This window comes from Dromiciops gliroides, chromosome 1 (genome assembly GCF_019393635.1).
Source record: "Dromiciops gliroides isolate mDroGli1 chromosome 1, mDroGli1.pri, whole genome shotgun sequence".
In the NCBI taxonomy this organism is placed as follows: Eukaryota; Metazoa; Chordata; class Mammalia; order Microbiotheria; family Microbiotheriidae; genus Dromiciops; species Dromiciops gliroides.
This window is the reverse complement of record NC_057861.1, coordinates 85,634,190-85,648,830: the sequence shown is the minus strand read 5'-3', so window position 1 is coordinate 85,648,830 and position 14,641 is coordinate 85,634,190. Positions and strand designations below refer to the sequence as shown.

At 36.0% G+C, this 14,641-nt stretch overlaps 1 protein-coding gene and 1 pseudogene across 4 annotated transcripts in view; one reads left to right on the top strand and one right to left on the bottom strand.

Annotated features, from left to right (window-relative positions):
* The window catches only part of PTK2 (protein tyrosine kinase 2), a 428,530-nt gene that overhangs the window by 402,187 nt on the left and 11,702 nt on the right, over positions 1-14,641 (bottom strand). The window lies entirely within an intron of this gene.
* LOC122746006 lies at positions 980-2,151 on the top strand (annotated as a pseudogene).

Sequence of the window (14,641 nt, the reverse complement as noted above, 5' to 3'; positions counted from 1 at the left end):
AAAGAATAAAAATGAAATAAAGGTGATGTTAAAAAAATCCATTTTAAAATGTTAAGACATCCTTAGTAGATAGCAGTGTCCTGGGTTTCTCTCCCTACCCCTCTCCCGGTAGCCCACTCCCAAAAATATTGTCGACTTTTAATGGCTGTCACACCCAGTGGCTAGACTATAACCTAAAACAAAAATCCAAAATTCAGAAGTAATTTTTCAAAAAAACCCACAAATGTATCCACCAAGATATAAAAGATTTTCTGGGAAAATAAAAGTCCATTCATGTTCCATGTGATTTTTTTTTAAGTGAGGCAATTGGGGTTAAGTGACTTGCCCAGGGTCACACAGCTAGTAAGTGTTAAGTGTCTGAGGCCGGATTTGAACTCAGGTATTCCTGAATCCAAGGCCAGTGCTTTATCCACTGCACCACCTAGCCACCCCTCCATATGATTTTTTAATCTAAAAAGTCATAAACACAAAAAGACAAAATGCATAGGAAATAAAACTTCAAGTGTAGTATATTTATAATATATGTACTTTCCAAAAGGCGGGGGGGCTGCTGTCTAGTTCTCATCCCCTACCTATGTTCTTCAGAATTTTGCCCCAGAAGACAACCCATCTTCCTCATATATCTTCAATTTTATGGTCCTAATTGGCTACTCTATTCAGGTCTCCTCTATATTTAGTTTAAAAAAAGTTTCTACCTCACAAAGCTATAATCTTATCTTTTTCCTCACCTTTACAGTAGAAATTCATGAAGAAGTCATCTATACTCTATCCCCAATCCGTTCTGAAAAAAAGAAATACTTTTGAAGATGAATATTAACTCCTAATGACTAAATCCAATGAACTTCTTTCAATCAGCATTTTCTTTGACTTCTATGTAAGAGATAAGAAAGGAAACAACATTTTGCTAAAAGGTATCATAGACAATGAAGTAATATCAACACCAAACATATATACACCAAATGGTACAGCTTCCAAATTCTTAAAGGAAAAGTTAAATGAGTTTTAGGAGAAAATAGACAGTAAAACCATACTAGTGAGGGACTTCAACTTTCCCTTCTCACAACTCAATAAATCTAAAATAAGAAAGAAGGAGATGAATCAATTTTAGAAAAGTTAGATATAATAGACCTCTGGAGAAAACTAAATGGAAACAGAAAGGAATATACCATTTTCTTGGCAGTACATAGTACCTACACAAAAAGTGACCATATAAGGGCGCAAAAACCTCATGACAAAATGCAGAAGAGCAGAATATTAAATGCATCCTTTTCAGATCACAATGCAATAAATTACATTCAATGAAGGGCCATGGAATGACAGATTAAATATTAATTGGAAACTAAATAATCAAATCCTAAAGAATGAATGGGTCAAAGAAGAAATAACAGAAATAATTTCATTAAAGAGAATAACAACAATAAAACACAAAAATTTATGGGATGCAGCCAAAGCAGTACTAAGGGGAAAATGTATACATATAAACACTTACACCAATAAAATAGAGAAAGAGCAGAAGAATGAATTGGGCATGCTGCTAAACACAAACACACACATACACACATACACACATACACACACACACCAACTAGAAAAAAGAACAAATTAAAAGTCCTAAGTGAGTCCAAGTCCAACCACTAGGCATGGAAGTTGTCTGATAGGTACTTAGGTACTAGTAATGCTAACAACATGGCTGATCAACAGAAAACAAAACTGATTTAAAACTCAAAGAAACATTTTCACCATTTGACAAGGATAGAGATGGTACTATAACAAAGGAATTGGGAACTGTAATGCGGTCACTTGGGCAGAACCCCACAAAAGCTGAAGTACAGGATATGATTAAAGAAGGAGATGTTGATGGTTAATGGCACAATTGATTTTCCAGAATTTCTTACTATGATGGCTAGAAAAATTAAAGACAGTGAAGATGAAATTGGAGAAGCATTTCATGTGTTTGACAAGGATGCCAATGGTTATATAAGCACAGCAGAAATTCGTCGTTTGATGACAGACCTTGGAGAGAAGTTAACAGATGAAAAGGTTGATGAAATGATCAGGGAAGCAGATATTAATGGCAATGGTCAGGTAAACTACAAAGAGTTTGTGCAAATTGATGACAGCAAAATGAAGACATTGTGTAGAATGTGTTAAATTTTCCGTACAAAATTGTTTTTTGAGAAGAGGTGACAATGAAGAAAGACAGTCTTCAAAGACACCTTTTGTCTATGCACAGAGGGAAAAGTTAACAAGTCATAAAGACAACAGTAATTCAGTCTGAAAGGTACCTGGTATGAGAAGTCATACAAATATTGCCTATTAAAAGCAGAAGAAGATCTAGAGTAGAACCTTGTTATCTCCTCTACCTTTTGGAGAATCTTATGTTGTATAGTAGAAAAAAGAATCATGGCATCAGAAAGCCTGAGTCTGAATCCTGGTTCTAACACATACTAGATACCTGTCCCTCAGGATCTATTAAATCTATTAAAGCCTCAGTTTCTGAACTGTACAATAAGCTTAACATTAGAAGGTCTGGGTACAAAAATTTGCTTGGTTCTTCCAGGTATTCTACTTCCCTCATAGGGCTGTTGTGAACAATGGGCTTTCTGAATCTCAAAGTGACATGTAAATCTGAGTTAATACAATAGCACAGTAGAGTAACATATGCATGGAAATGTTTAAGAGAGATCCTATGACCATTACATTTAAACACTTTTTCTCTAGTGCATCAACTTTTCTAGGACAGAATCTGTGATTTTATTTGCATAGGCAAAGGGTTAGGGAGAGTGGCAGGCTCGACCACTGCAAATTAATATGTAAATTACCTAGAATACATTTAAAAAGTTAAATTACTTCCCTAGGATGCCAATATGTATCAGAGATGGGACTTGAACAAAGTCTTCATGATTGAGAGTCCTGCTTTCTACCCACTACAGCGAAGTTGCTTTAATACTTTACCTAAAAAGTCTTATCAAGAAAATTTATGCTGTTCTGTTTGGTCACATAACTTGTCACACCTAAATACCTACCTACCCACCCACCCACCCACCTTCCTTCTTTTTTTTTTCCAATTTATCCCAGTCAACTTGAGCTTTAATAATCAAGAGAACGTAATAACATTAGCCTAGAGTTATCTAAGTAGAGCAGTGGAAAGAGAGAAGCAGGCCTAGAGTCAGAAAGACCTAAATTCAAATATGTCCATACACACTTACTAGCTTTTTGTGTCCCTGAGCAAGTCACTTACCCTGTCTGCCTCAGTTCCCTCAATTGCAAAATAGGGATAATAATAGCACCTGTCTCCCAGGATTGTTGGGAGGATCAAATGAGATGTTTGTACAGCACTTAGCGCAGTGTCTGGCACAGACTAAGGGCTTTAGAAAATGCTTGTTTCTTTCTTTCTTCCTTGTTTCCTTCCATATATAAACTTAGAAATGTCAATGTGCAATCTAATTCTCAGATCATTTATTCCGAATAAAATCAGACTGATACTAATCTCCCACCACACAACTTTTTTTCTCTCTAGTTAAGTACCAAATTATTCCTATCCTTTAAGCCAGACTCTATCCAAATTGTGTAACAGTGGGTTTTTTTAAGGCTTTGATATAGAAACTTGAAGGTTTCATTCATAGCTCATAGGATCCTAGCTAGATCCAAAGTTGACAGGGACCTTACAGGTCAATTTGGTACAACCCTCCCATTTTAAAGATGAGAAAAGTAAAGATCAAAGAACTTAAGTTACTTGTCTAAGGTCACACAGATACTAAGTGAGTCAGAATAATAAGGTCCTATGATTCCCTCTCAAAGAAATGTAGCAGATCAGAGAATATTATTCCATACCTTTTAGAATATATTGTCCAATTCTGTGATTCATAATTTTAGGGCAATCATCCAGTCAAGTTTTAGAGATAAGGAACTAATATTCATCAGGAGCAGTGCCCAAATAGGGGGCAAAGCACAATGTAGTATTCTTTCTATTACACTGTGAGTCTATGTTATTTTTTTAATTCTGAACTTAATAAACATCAAATAAAAGCAGAATTTTAATATGATAGAAGAGAAAAAGATGGTACAAGAAACTGCAGAACTCTTATGTAAAGTATGCTTTTCTTTTTAAGTATATAATTTCAAACAGTTTCTTTCAAAGCTGTCGGGTTCATTCCTTCTGTTTTCTTCTATGCATTTTTAAAAAATGATGCTTTGATAAAATATTTCTCTTCCTTTAGGGGAAAGTGGGAAACTACCCTGTCTCTATCCCCTCAACCACCTTCTCTTTTCCATAAGAAAAAAAAAGTCTTGTAACATATGCATAGTCAAGCAAAACAAACTCTTATGCTGGCTGTGTCTGAATATGTATATATGTATACATGTGAGTGTATAGCTTATTTTGCATGTGGAGCCCATCACTTATCCGTCAAGAGGTGGGTAACATGGTTCATCATCAGTCATTTGGAATTATAACTGGTTACTAAACAGTTATTTAATCTTTCAAAGTTGGTTTTCCCCCCAAAAAAACGTAATTATCATTATATAAAATTGTTCTCAGGTTCTAATCACTTCACTCAGGTCTTCCCAGGTTTCTCTGAAACTGTCTATTTCATCATTTCTTACCTAGCAATAATATTCCATTACATTGTTATACCACAATTTTTCAACCATTCCCCAAAAGACAGACAGCTCCTTAGTTTCTAGCTCTTTGCTGCTACAAATAGAGCTGCTAGAAACCTTTTTTGTACATACTGTTGGGTTTTTTCTCATCCTTTGTCTCTTTGGGGTATAGGCCTAGGAGTAGCATCACTGGGTTAGGGGGTATGTAGAGTTTAGTCAAACTGCTTTCTAGAATGGCTGGACTAATTCAGAACTCCACTAACAGTTGCATGGGTGTGCCTATTTTCCCACAAACCCTACCACAATTGCCATTTTCCCTTTTTATGGTCTTTGCCAATCGATGAGTATGAAGTTATTCTATAATTCTAAAAGTCATTAAATGTTGAAAATACTTTAAAAATTAATACCTGTTATCAAAATATGTTAATTTATTCTGAGTAACTATAATATCATTGGCTTGTTCACGTTACCCAGTTATTAAGTGTAAAAGGTAGGATTTGAACAAAGGTTTTCCTGACTCCAAGTTCAGCCCTAAATTCATTATGTCTCCAAAGGACCTATTAATTTAGCCTATCGCAAGAAGTCTAAGAGTTGATTAATTAATCACTGCCAAACAGATGAAGGGTTTTATATAACAGAAAATGACTATCTTCTATATTTATACATTCAAAGCATAATGAGAGCAGTGACACTTTAAGTCACTTAGCCTTTCTTTTAACCTGTTTCTCCATCTGTAAAATGGAGGTAGCACCTACCTCCAAGGGTGGTAGGGTCAAATAAGATATTTGTAAAGTGTTTTGCAAACCTTAGGACACTGTTTAAATACTGCTATTAGCATTAATTTAATTTTGTTAATCAATGAGTCTGGACAATTACTTTCTCTAATTCTTTAAAAATACTGTAACCAAAAAATTAAAATCTTAGTGGCTGTTTGGCATTTTTTTTCAAAGTTCAAAGAGTAATTAAAACCTAAGCTTCGAAAACCATTCTAAGGGCAGCTAGGTAGTTCAGTGGATAGAGCACCAGCCCTGGAGTCAGGAGTACCTGAGTTCAAATCTGGCCTCAGACACTTGACACTTACTAGCTGTGTGACCCTGGGCAAGTCACTTAACCCCAATTGCCTCACCAAAAAAAAAAACAAAAAAACAACCACATTCTAAATAACTGAGAATAACCAAAACTCCTTTTATGAGACAAATAAGAGCCCTAATACCTAAACCAGGGAAAGATAAAGCAAAAAAAGAGAATTATAGAACAATATAATACTAATGACTACCAATGCAAAAAAAAAATTTTTTTAATCCAAGAAAAAAAGACTATAGGAATATATCAAAAAATTATTTGCCAACTTACATTTATATAAATACAAACATTAGGAAAACAATTATTGCAATTATCATATTAAAAATTTAAAAACACATTATATTATCAATATAAAAGAAAAATTGTTTGACAAATTATTCACTTATGCTAAAAACTCTAAAAATCATAAGCAAAAAGGGCTATTCTTAGTATGATTAAAAAGTATCTATCTAAAACCAAAAGCTAGTATTATTCGCAACAAGAAAACAAGAGAAGAATTCCCACTAAAAACACTAATAAAGCAAAAATATACCCAGTTCCTCGCTACTATTTGACAGGTCTAAAAATATTGGAGATAGCAATAAGACAAGAAAAGGCATAAATACCACAAAAGAAAGGAGACAAAATTATCTTTATGTACAGATGACATGGTAATTTACTTAGAAAACGTCAAGGAAGCAGCAAAGAAACTGAGATAACTATTAGCTTCAATAAAGTAGCAGGATACAAAATAAACCCACAAAAATCATCAGTATTTGTAGGAAACTGTAATTATGACCACACTTGACCTCAGAAAAGAGCTGAGAAAATGCATCTCCCTCTTGTCATTTAAAATGCTAAGAAACACACAGAGAATATTTTATATACTGTACTTCCAGATCAAGTAGAATTATTGGTTAGCTTTGCTACATACATGGGTTTTATTCTCTTTCTTTTTTATTCTTTGTTAAAATGGTTCTGGGGAAGGGAAGGCAGCTAGGTGGCATAGTAGATAGAGCACCAGGCCTGTCAAGAAGATCTGAGTTCAAATCTGATCTCAGACACTTACTAGCTATGTGACCCTGGGCAAGTCATTTAACCTTGTTTGCCTAGGTTTCCCCATATATAAAATGAGCTGGAGAAGAAAATGGCAAAACTACTCCAGTATCTTTGCCAAGAAAACCCCAAATGGGGTCACAAAGAGTTGGACACAACTGTAATGATTAAACAAGAGGAAGGCTATTCAGAAATAAATGTGATGTAAAAACAAAAGGCACCAATAAAAAACCAAAAAATTTTAAAATTAAAATTAACAACAATAATAGAACTATTCTGACACACACAGGCTGTAAGACTATGGGCAAGTCATTTCTCTCAGTGACCCCAAGAAAACCTCTAAAACTATTCAAACACAAAGCTGGTATAGTTCCATATTGATGGAAGAATTCCCAGTTCTTACTCAGGTTCAGGTCTAAACAAGGTATAATTAGTCTACAATCCAGGCTAGTTTATACGAGGAGGCAGGGAAATAGAAGAGGTCTGCAATTTTCAATTTGTGTTCTACAGAACCCCAGGGTTACAGAAAGAACAAATATTCTTTGAAGAAAAACATCACCATAATGGTCATTTAATTTGTGCCTGATTCATTATCTGAAAGCTTTATCCACCAAAACATTAGAGCAGATATATGGGGATTTTAAGTCATGGAAAACATAAGAGGTCTACAATCTTAAAAAGTCTGAAAAATTCTGGGAAAGTCTAGAGTCAAGGTGAATTTCAAAATCAGAAGAGAATGAAAAGGAGAACGCCTGGGGCAGCAGGGGTATATCTGGATGCAAAATGTTTGCTGGGGCAGAGATTTATCCAACCAGAGTTACACTACCAAGTTAGAGAATTATCAATGTTTGGTGCCTTTTTATGAGTTTGAGTTACTGCAGCTGGCAATACTAACTCCAAAAAGTTGTGAAGCATGGAATTATCCACATAGGCAAAGCACAGTCCAAGCAGAGGCAGGCACTTGGGACTTACCAAACATTCTCTTCTTATGCTACCAGAAGCAGCTACAGGGAGAAATCAACTTCATTCTGCAGATAAGGTGAGTCCATTCTAAGTGAACTCTTTAAACCAGAGGTGTAACACCTGGCTTAAGGAAACGGGAGGAAAAGGAAAGGGAAGAACCAGCTTATAAAACTAAACAGAAAAAAAAAGGAAAAAATGATATTTTGCTAATTATTTTACTAACCCTTTTCCCCTATCCTCCTAATAAGTTAGAGAGAAAGCACATTCAACACAAAAACAAAACCAAAACAAAATGAAAACACCCTTTTTTTCAAGTCTTAACGTCTTCCTTTTTTTTTAAACTAAAACTAGTACTTACAAGATACTTTTCCTTTTCATATACTAAGAGTTACTCATGAGCAACAAAAGTGAGGTGGGCACCGGCAGGACTTTTAAATGCTTTTTCTACTGAAATAGCCAACAAGCAGGAAGTAGGGAAAAATTTAGGGACATACCTACTATTTATCACTGCATAATTAGCCAGAGAATGATTTTTTTAAATCCCATACACCTATACCAAACATTTTATTCTACAATTTACAATTTACTTCAATGGTGATCATTTCTTCTTGCATCATTGCAAATATGTTCTAGCCCAGAGCTTCTTAAACTTTTTCCACTCACAAACCCTTTTCCCATGAGAAATTTTACATGACCCCAGGAATAAACAAACATATATAAAATAGGTATACATAACCTTTTACTGTTGTCAATTTTTTTTGACCCCCACATTCAGTTACTCACACAGTTTAAGAAGCTTTGTTCTAGCCTATTTGAATCTTTAGATGCCAAAGGTAATAGCACCAAACTTCCAGGGTCTCAAATTCATGAATCCCAGATTCCTCATTCTCTCTCACCTCACATATCCAATCAGCTGTCTAAATCTTGCCTGCTTTCTACCTTCACAGTATCTCTTGCATCCATCTCCTTTTCACTCACAAAGCTACCACCTTGGTTCAAGCCCTCATCATTTCTCACCTAGATTATTTTAAAGGTCTCCTAACTGGTTTCCAAATCTCTCAAAGGCTTCCTCATTTGTCTTCCTGCTTCAAGTATCTACCATTCCAGTTCATTCTATATACCACTGCCAAAGTAATTTTCTTTAACATGTGACTCCCTTACTCAACTCCAGTGGCTTCCTATAGCCTCTAAGATAAAATATACATGCTTCTATCATCTCTACTCTGTCACCAATCTATTTACTGGCTGTTTCCTTACTACCTACAAAAACATCTCCATCTCACCCATTCTCTAAGAACCCTCACTTGATCTGTCCATCCCTACCAGCTATTATCCTGTATCTAAATAAAAATGGAGTTGTGTAACTAGACTTCTTGAGAAGGCTGCCTCCACTTCCTTTCCTCACTGTCTTAACACTCTGCAGTTTGGTTTCTGACCTCATCATTCACCTGAAACTGTTCTCTGTTAAAGTTATCAAAGTTCTAATTGTCAAACTGAATGACCTTTTCTCAGTTTTCATTCCTTCTTGACCCTTGCAGCCTGACACTGTCAATCACAACCACTACTAGTGAGCTCCTTGAGAGCAGGCACTGTTTTTTGCCTCCTTTTGTTTCTCCAGTGCTTAACACAGGCTCTTAATAAAAGCTTAAGACTGATAGTCATCCTCTTCTCCTTGATAAATTTTTGTGACACTACTTTCCTGCTTGTTCTCCTACTTATCTAACCACTCCTTCTTGGTCTCCTTTGCTAGATCTTCATCTAGGTCACGGTCCCTAAGAATGTGTCTGTCCCCCCCTTCCCTCATCCTCTGCCCAGGTTCTGTGCTAGGACCTCTTCTCCCTCTATACCATTTTACTTGGTGATCTCATCAGTTTCCATAGATTCAATGGTGATCTGTATGTTGATGATTCTCAGATCTAGCCTAACATCTCTCCTAAGCACCATTCCAGCCTTTCATTTCCAACTGCTACTGGATACCTAGAACTGGATGTCTCCTATATATCCTTAAACTCAGCATAACAAAAATTGAACTCATCTTTTCTTCCAAACTCTCCCCTCATCCTAACTTCCCCATTACTGTCAAGAGCACCACCATCCTTCCAAGTCACACAGGCTCTAAACCCTGCTATCGTCCTCAACTCCTCACCCCCCATATCCAATCTGCTGCCGAATCTTGTCAAACTACCCTGATTTAGACCCTCATTAACTCATTTCTAGCCTATATCATAATAGCCTTCTGGTGGTTTTCCCTGCTTTATGTCTTTCCCCACTCCACTTCATCCTCCACTCAACTGTTCTTCCTAAGCCACATGTCAAAACCCTACTCAATAAATTCAAGTGGCTCCTATTACCTTCAAATTCAAGTATAAAATCCTCTGGCTTTTAAAATCCTTCACATACCTATCCCTTTCTATCTTTCCAGTCTTCTAATATCTTGAAGACACTCAATTTCTGGATTCTGTGCATCTTCACTGACTGTTGTCCCTGTGAGTGGAAGGCTCTCCCTTCAGTTTCCTAGCTTCCTTTGAGTCTTACCTACAATCTCACTTCCTACAAGCTTCTCTTTTAGCTTAGAGTGCCTTCCCTCAGCTAAATATCTCCAATTCATTCTGTATCTTATCTAGTTTGTGCAGTTATTTGCAGGTTATCTCTCCAATTAGGAATAAACTCCCTTTGAATGGGGATTGTTTCTTTTTTATTTGTGTTCTTATGTAACCTCAGTGCCAAGCACAGGGCCTGACACGAAATAGGTATTAACTAAAGTATGGTGTCCTAAGACAAAGAGAGCTTCACAAGGAGAATATCTGTTAGACAGACAAAACTTTGAAACATAAAAAAGCTTGCTATTGTTGAAGTACTGTGCAGTCTCTCATATGTAATGCAGCCTTTCTCCTATTCACTTGAGTCCTACTTATTATCCATTTGTAGAATACTGATACACAAGCTCAGGGAACTATCTATGTGTATGTCAGTCTGAATAAGCATTTTTCATCCATTTCGTTTGTCCTATATTGAACTCTTATGGTGCTCCCTTTTGGGTAATCATAGTTCTTACCAAGGAAACCCTGTGGTAAGCTTAGCCACTGCAATGAATTTAAGAGATAATCCTCTTTTCTGGTGTTTTTTTGGGGGGGGGGGCAATTGGGGTTAAGTGACTTGCCCAGGGTCACACAGCTAGTAAGTGTTAAGTGTCTGAGGCCGGATTTGAACTCAGGTACTCCTGAATCCAGGGCCTGTGCTTTATCCACTGCGACATCTAGCTGCCCCAATAATCCTCTTTTCAGCAGCTTCATACAAGATAAATTGAAGGAGAGGCTCTGAGATAAGGGAAGATACTATTTCATTTATTCAAGAGGCAACTTTGTTATAAAAGAACAAATATCAGACTTAGAAGACCTAAATTCTGGGCTTGGATACAACCATGTATCCAACAGGAGCATACAGCAGACATCTCCAGGATAGAGAATTCTACTTAGACCTTACACAGGCAATTATAAATCTCCTTGTTTTACACCTCGCTCCATGTTAATCATCAGAAGGTCACCTGATGGAGTTAATTTTGTGGCTGGATTTATCAATAACTCTTGTATGATCTTAATACATGCATGGGGAACTGTGTTTTAAAGAGTCTAAATAATCAAAGCTAGAGGAACTATGAGAAGATCTATTGTGAAGTGGTCCAATTGTTCTGGAAAACAATTTGGAACTATGCAAGAAAAGTGGTTAAACTGAATACTGACTCAAAAGATACCACCACTGGGTAAGAACAGCCAAAGCAGCCACAGACAGAGGGAAAGATTCCATACATAACAAAATATTTATGGCAATACTTTTTGTAGCAGTAAGAAACTAGAAAGAAAGTAGATACCCATTGAATAGAGCTGAACAAATTAGTTTACGATATAATGGAGTTTAAGGTCAGTGGAAAAAGCATTGGCTCAGTAGTTAGGAGAACCTGGGTAGAAGTCCTATCACTGAACCTTACTATCTTATGTAACTATAAGTCATTCAACCTCCCTGGGCCTCAGTTTCCTCATCTATAAATAAAGGATTGCACTAAATGGCCGGCTTCCTTTCTTACTGTGAACCTAGTTCTAGTTCTTATCATCTTGTCCAAAGTCACAGAGCTGATACATGGTCTAGAGCTAGGACCTGAACCCAAGTATTCTGATTCTAAGTCTAGTTTGTTGTATTCCACAACACACATTTCCTGTCTTCTTCACATAATCTCTTTCCTTTTCCCTTCTTTCTGCCTATATCTGACAGAAAGTTACTGGCACCAATTTTGTTGTTGTTCAGTCATTTCAGTGGTTTGCCATGTCCTTCTCCAGCTCATTTTACAGATGAGGAAAAAGGCAAACAGGGTTAAGTGGGTTGCCTAGGGTCACACAGCTAGTAAGTGTCTGAGGCCAGACTTGAACTCAGGAAGATATCTTTCTAATTCCAGTCCCAGCACACTATCCACCATACCACCCAGCTGCCCTGTGGTGAACCTAAGGGATAATCCTCCTTTCAACAGCTGCTTATAGCATGAATTGGAAAAGAGAGGTTCTGAGATAAGGGAAGATATTGTTTCATTTATTCAAGGGGCAGCTTTAGCATAAAATAACAAATATTGGACTCAAAAGACCTAAGTTCAATTCCCAGCTGGGACATTTCCTGGCTATGTGACTCTAGTTCCTTCATCTATAAAAGGGGAATAATAATTCTAATAATATTTGCACTACCTAATTTGTAAGATAAGTGCTTTATAAAACCTGGAATATCATGTGTGAGTTATTAACTCAAATGTAAGTGATAAAATATTTGTGGAAATGAAAATTAAGGTAAAGATCATAGAAAAATAACAAGTAGGATTTGTTAACAGACTGGAAATGAAAAGCAAATTTTCTGAGTCTGTACGGTTAATACTCTCATCAAAAGTAAAAGGGAAATGTGAAGGGGCTACTAGTGAGACATCTAAGTAGGAATGTGGTATAAATGACTAAAGCACAGACTGCAGAAATACTGAAGGTTCTGAGGAATTTAGGAAAAATTTTGTAAATATTAGTATGTGAGATATTAATTTAAATGTGATCTGGTGAAGGCCTAAACTAACATATAGGAGTATAGGAGAGCTGCTTTTGAACTCACCATTTATTACACACTACTTACTAAATGGCCTAGACATCTTCAATTAATAAGTCACAAAAATGCTTATGATAAACAAATTTAATTACATTTTACGTTTTTCAAAGCAAGAAATGTTTTATAAAATTATTCAGAGAACTGGACAACCAAAATAAGCAATTTTTAAGAAGCCACAAACCTATGATTTTGTTTCTTTTTAAAGGAGCCAAGACTTGAGAAAGCAAAACAATGTTAAACAGCTTAATTAACAAATGCCACTGGATAGATAGCAGCTGCAGTCACAGCATGGACCCCTGTCTTGTCAGGTGAGCTAAAAGGAACTGACAATTGAGGTAGTTACTGGCTTTTTGCATGTTTAGAGAAGAGCAAAAACCAAACAGTGGTATATTTTAAGTAGTATATTTTAAGAATCCATGCCTCTAAAGCAAATAGCCAAATCATTCCTTAATATCTATTGTAGATTTTACAATTAACACTTATGTTTAAGCAGCTAGGTACCAAAAAGGGTTTTTTTTAGTTAAGACAACCACAGCATTATTTAAATAAGATTTTCAAAACACTTTACATGTTTTCCTATATTTCATAACATATATAACATCTCTGTAAAATCAGCATATTTCTTTTCATTTGGCTTAAAAATTTGTTTTATTCAGGCAAATATCCCGAGTTTACATTTCTTCATGATCATAAAAGCTAACTGCACTGACAGAAAGATTTTTATTGCTATCAGGATTGCAAAAATCAATATAGTACAGCAAAGCAAAATACATTTTATTCTGACTCATGTGCAGACTCAACAGAAACTGCCTGCTGAGAGTTCTGAGAATGTGAGGGAACACTATCTAGGATATAGGATAAAGGATAGTTTTCAGGAATCTTGGATTCACAGCATCATCACTGACCCATTGATTAACCCTATAAAAGTCACTTATCACTACTGTGGGCCTTCATATTCCCTTATTCTCATTAACCCATTTTAAAATAAATCAGCACCTTTGTAAATTGACTTACGATCCATCCTTCAAGTATTTACACTATTAATTTAGTCCCCAATACATCAGGAAACCCAAAGCTCCCATTTATGTACACATTTAAACCCCCAATGCAGAAGAAACTGCATATATCTTTACTGAGTCGTTACCATTATGACAATAAAATATTAAGCAACAAGAAAAAAAAATCAACAAGTATTACCACATAACATTCTTCTTATTCTTATAAAACAGGATTCCAGTCTGTTGATGGAAAGCAAAAGGAAATTCATCTAGATTCCAGAATGAGTTTTCTTAACCATTTTGTCATGGAACCCTGTGGCAATCTAGTGAAGCCTATTTACCCCTTCTCAGGACACAATTTTCAAATGCATAAGATAAAATAAATACAATTACAAAGAAACCTAATTATCTTAAAATACAGTTATAATCTTTTTAAAAGGTTGTTCATGGACCCCAGGGTTTTTTTGTTTTTTTCTTGCAGGGCAATGAGGGTTAAGTGACACAGCTAGTAAGTGTCAAGTGTCTGAGGCTAGATTTGAACTCAGGTCCTCCTGAATCCAGGGCAGGTCCACCTAGCTGCCCCCCCCCCAGGTTTTAAAAATAAAACCAAAAACAATTTAGAAAACAAATTATATGTGATCACTGAATGTTTCTGAGTCACTTTTTGGACTATAATATCACTTTAATTTACTTCTGTAATTTTTGTTTCCAGAAGGGATAGTACTTTTACCCTTTCTCATTTCAGACCATTTTTCAGAATCTTAGGAAAGTGTGGTCTAGAATAGAAAGCCACTTAAGAATGCTTAAGGCTTCACCCTCATCCCCTCATTAAA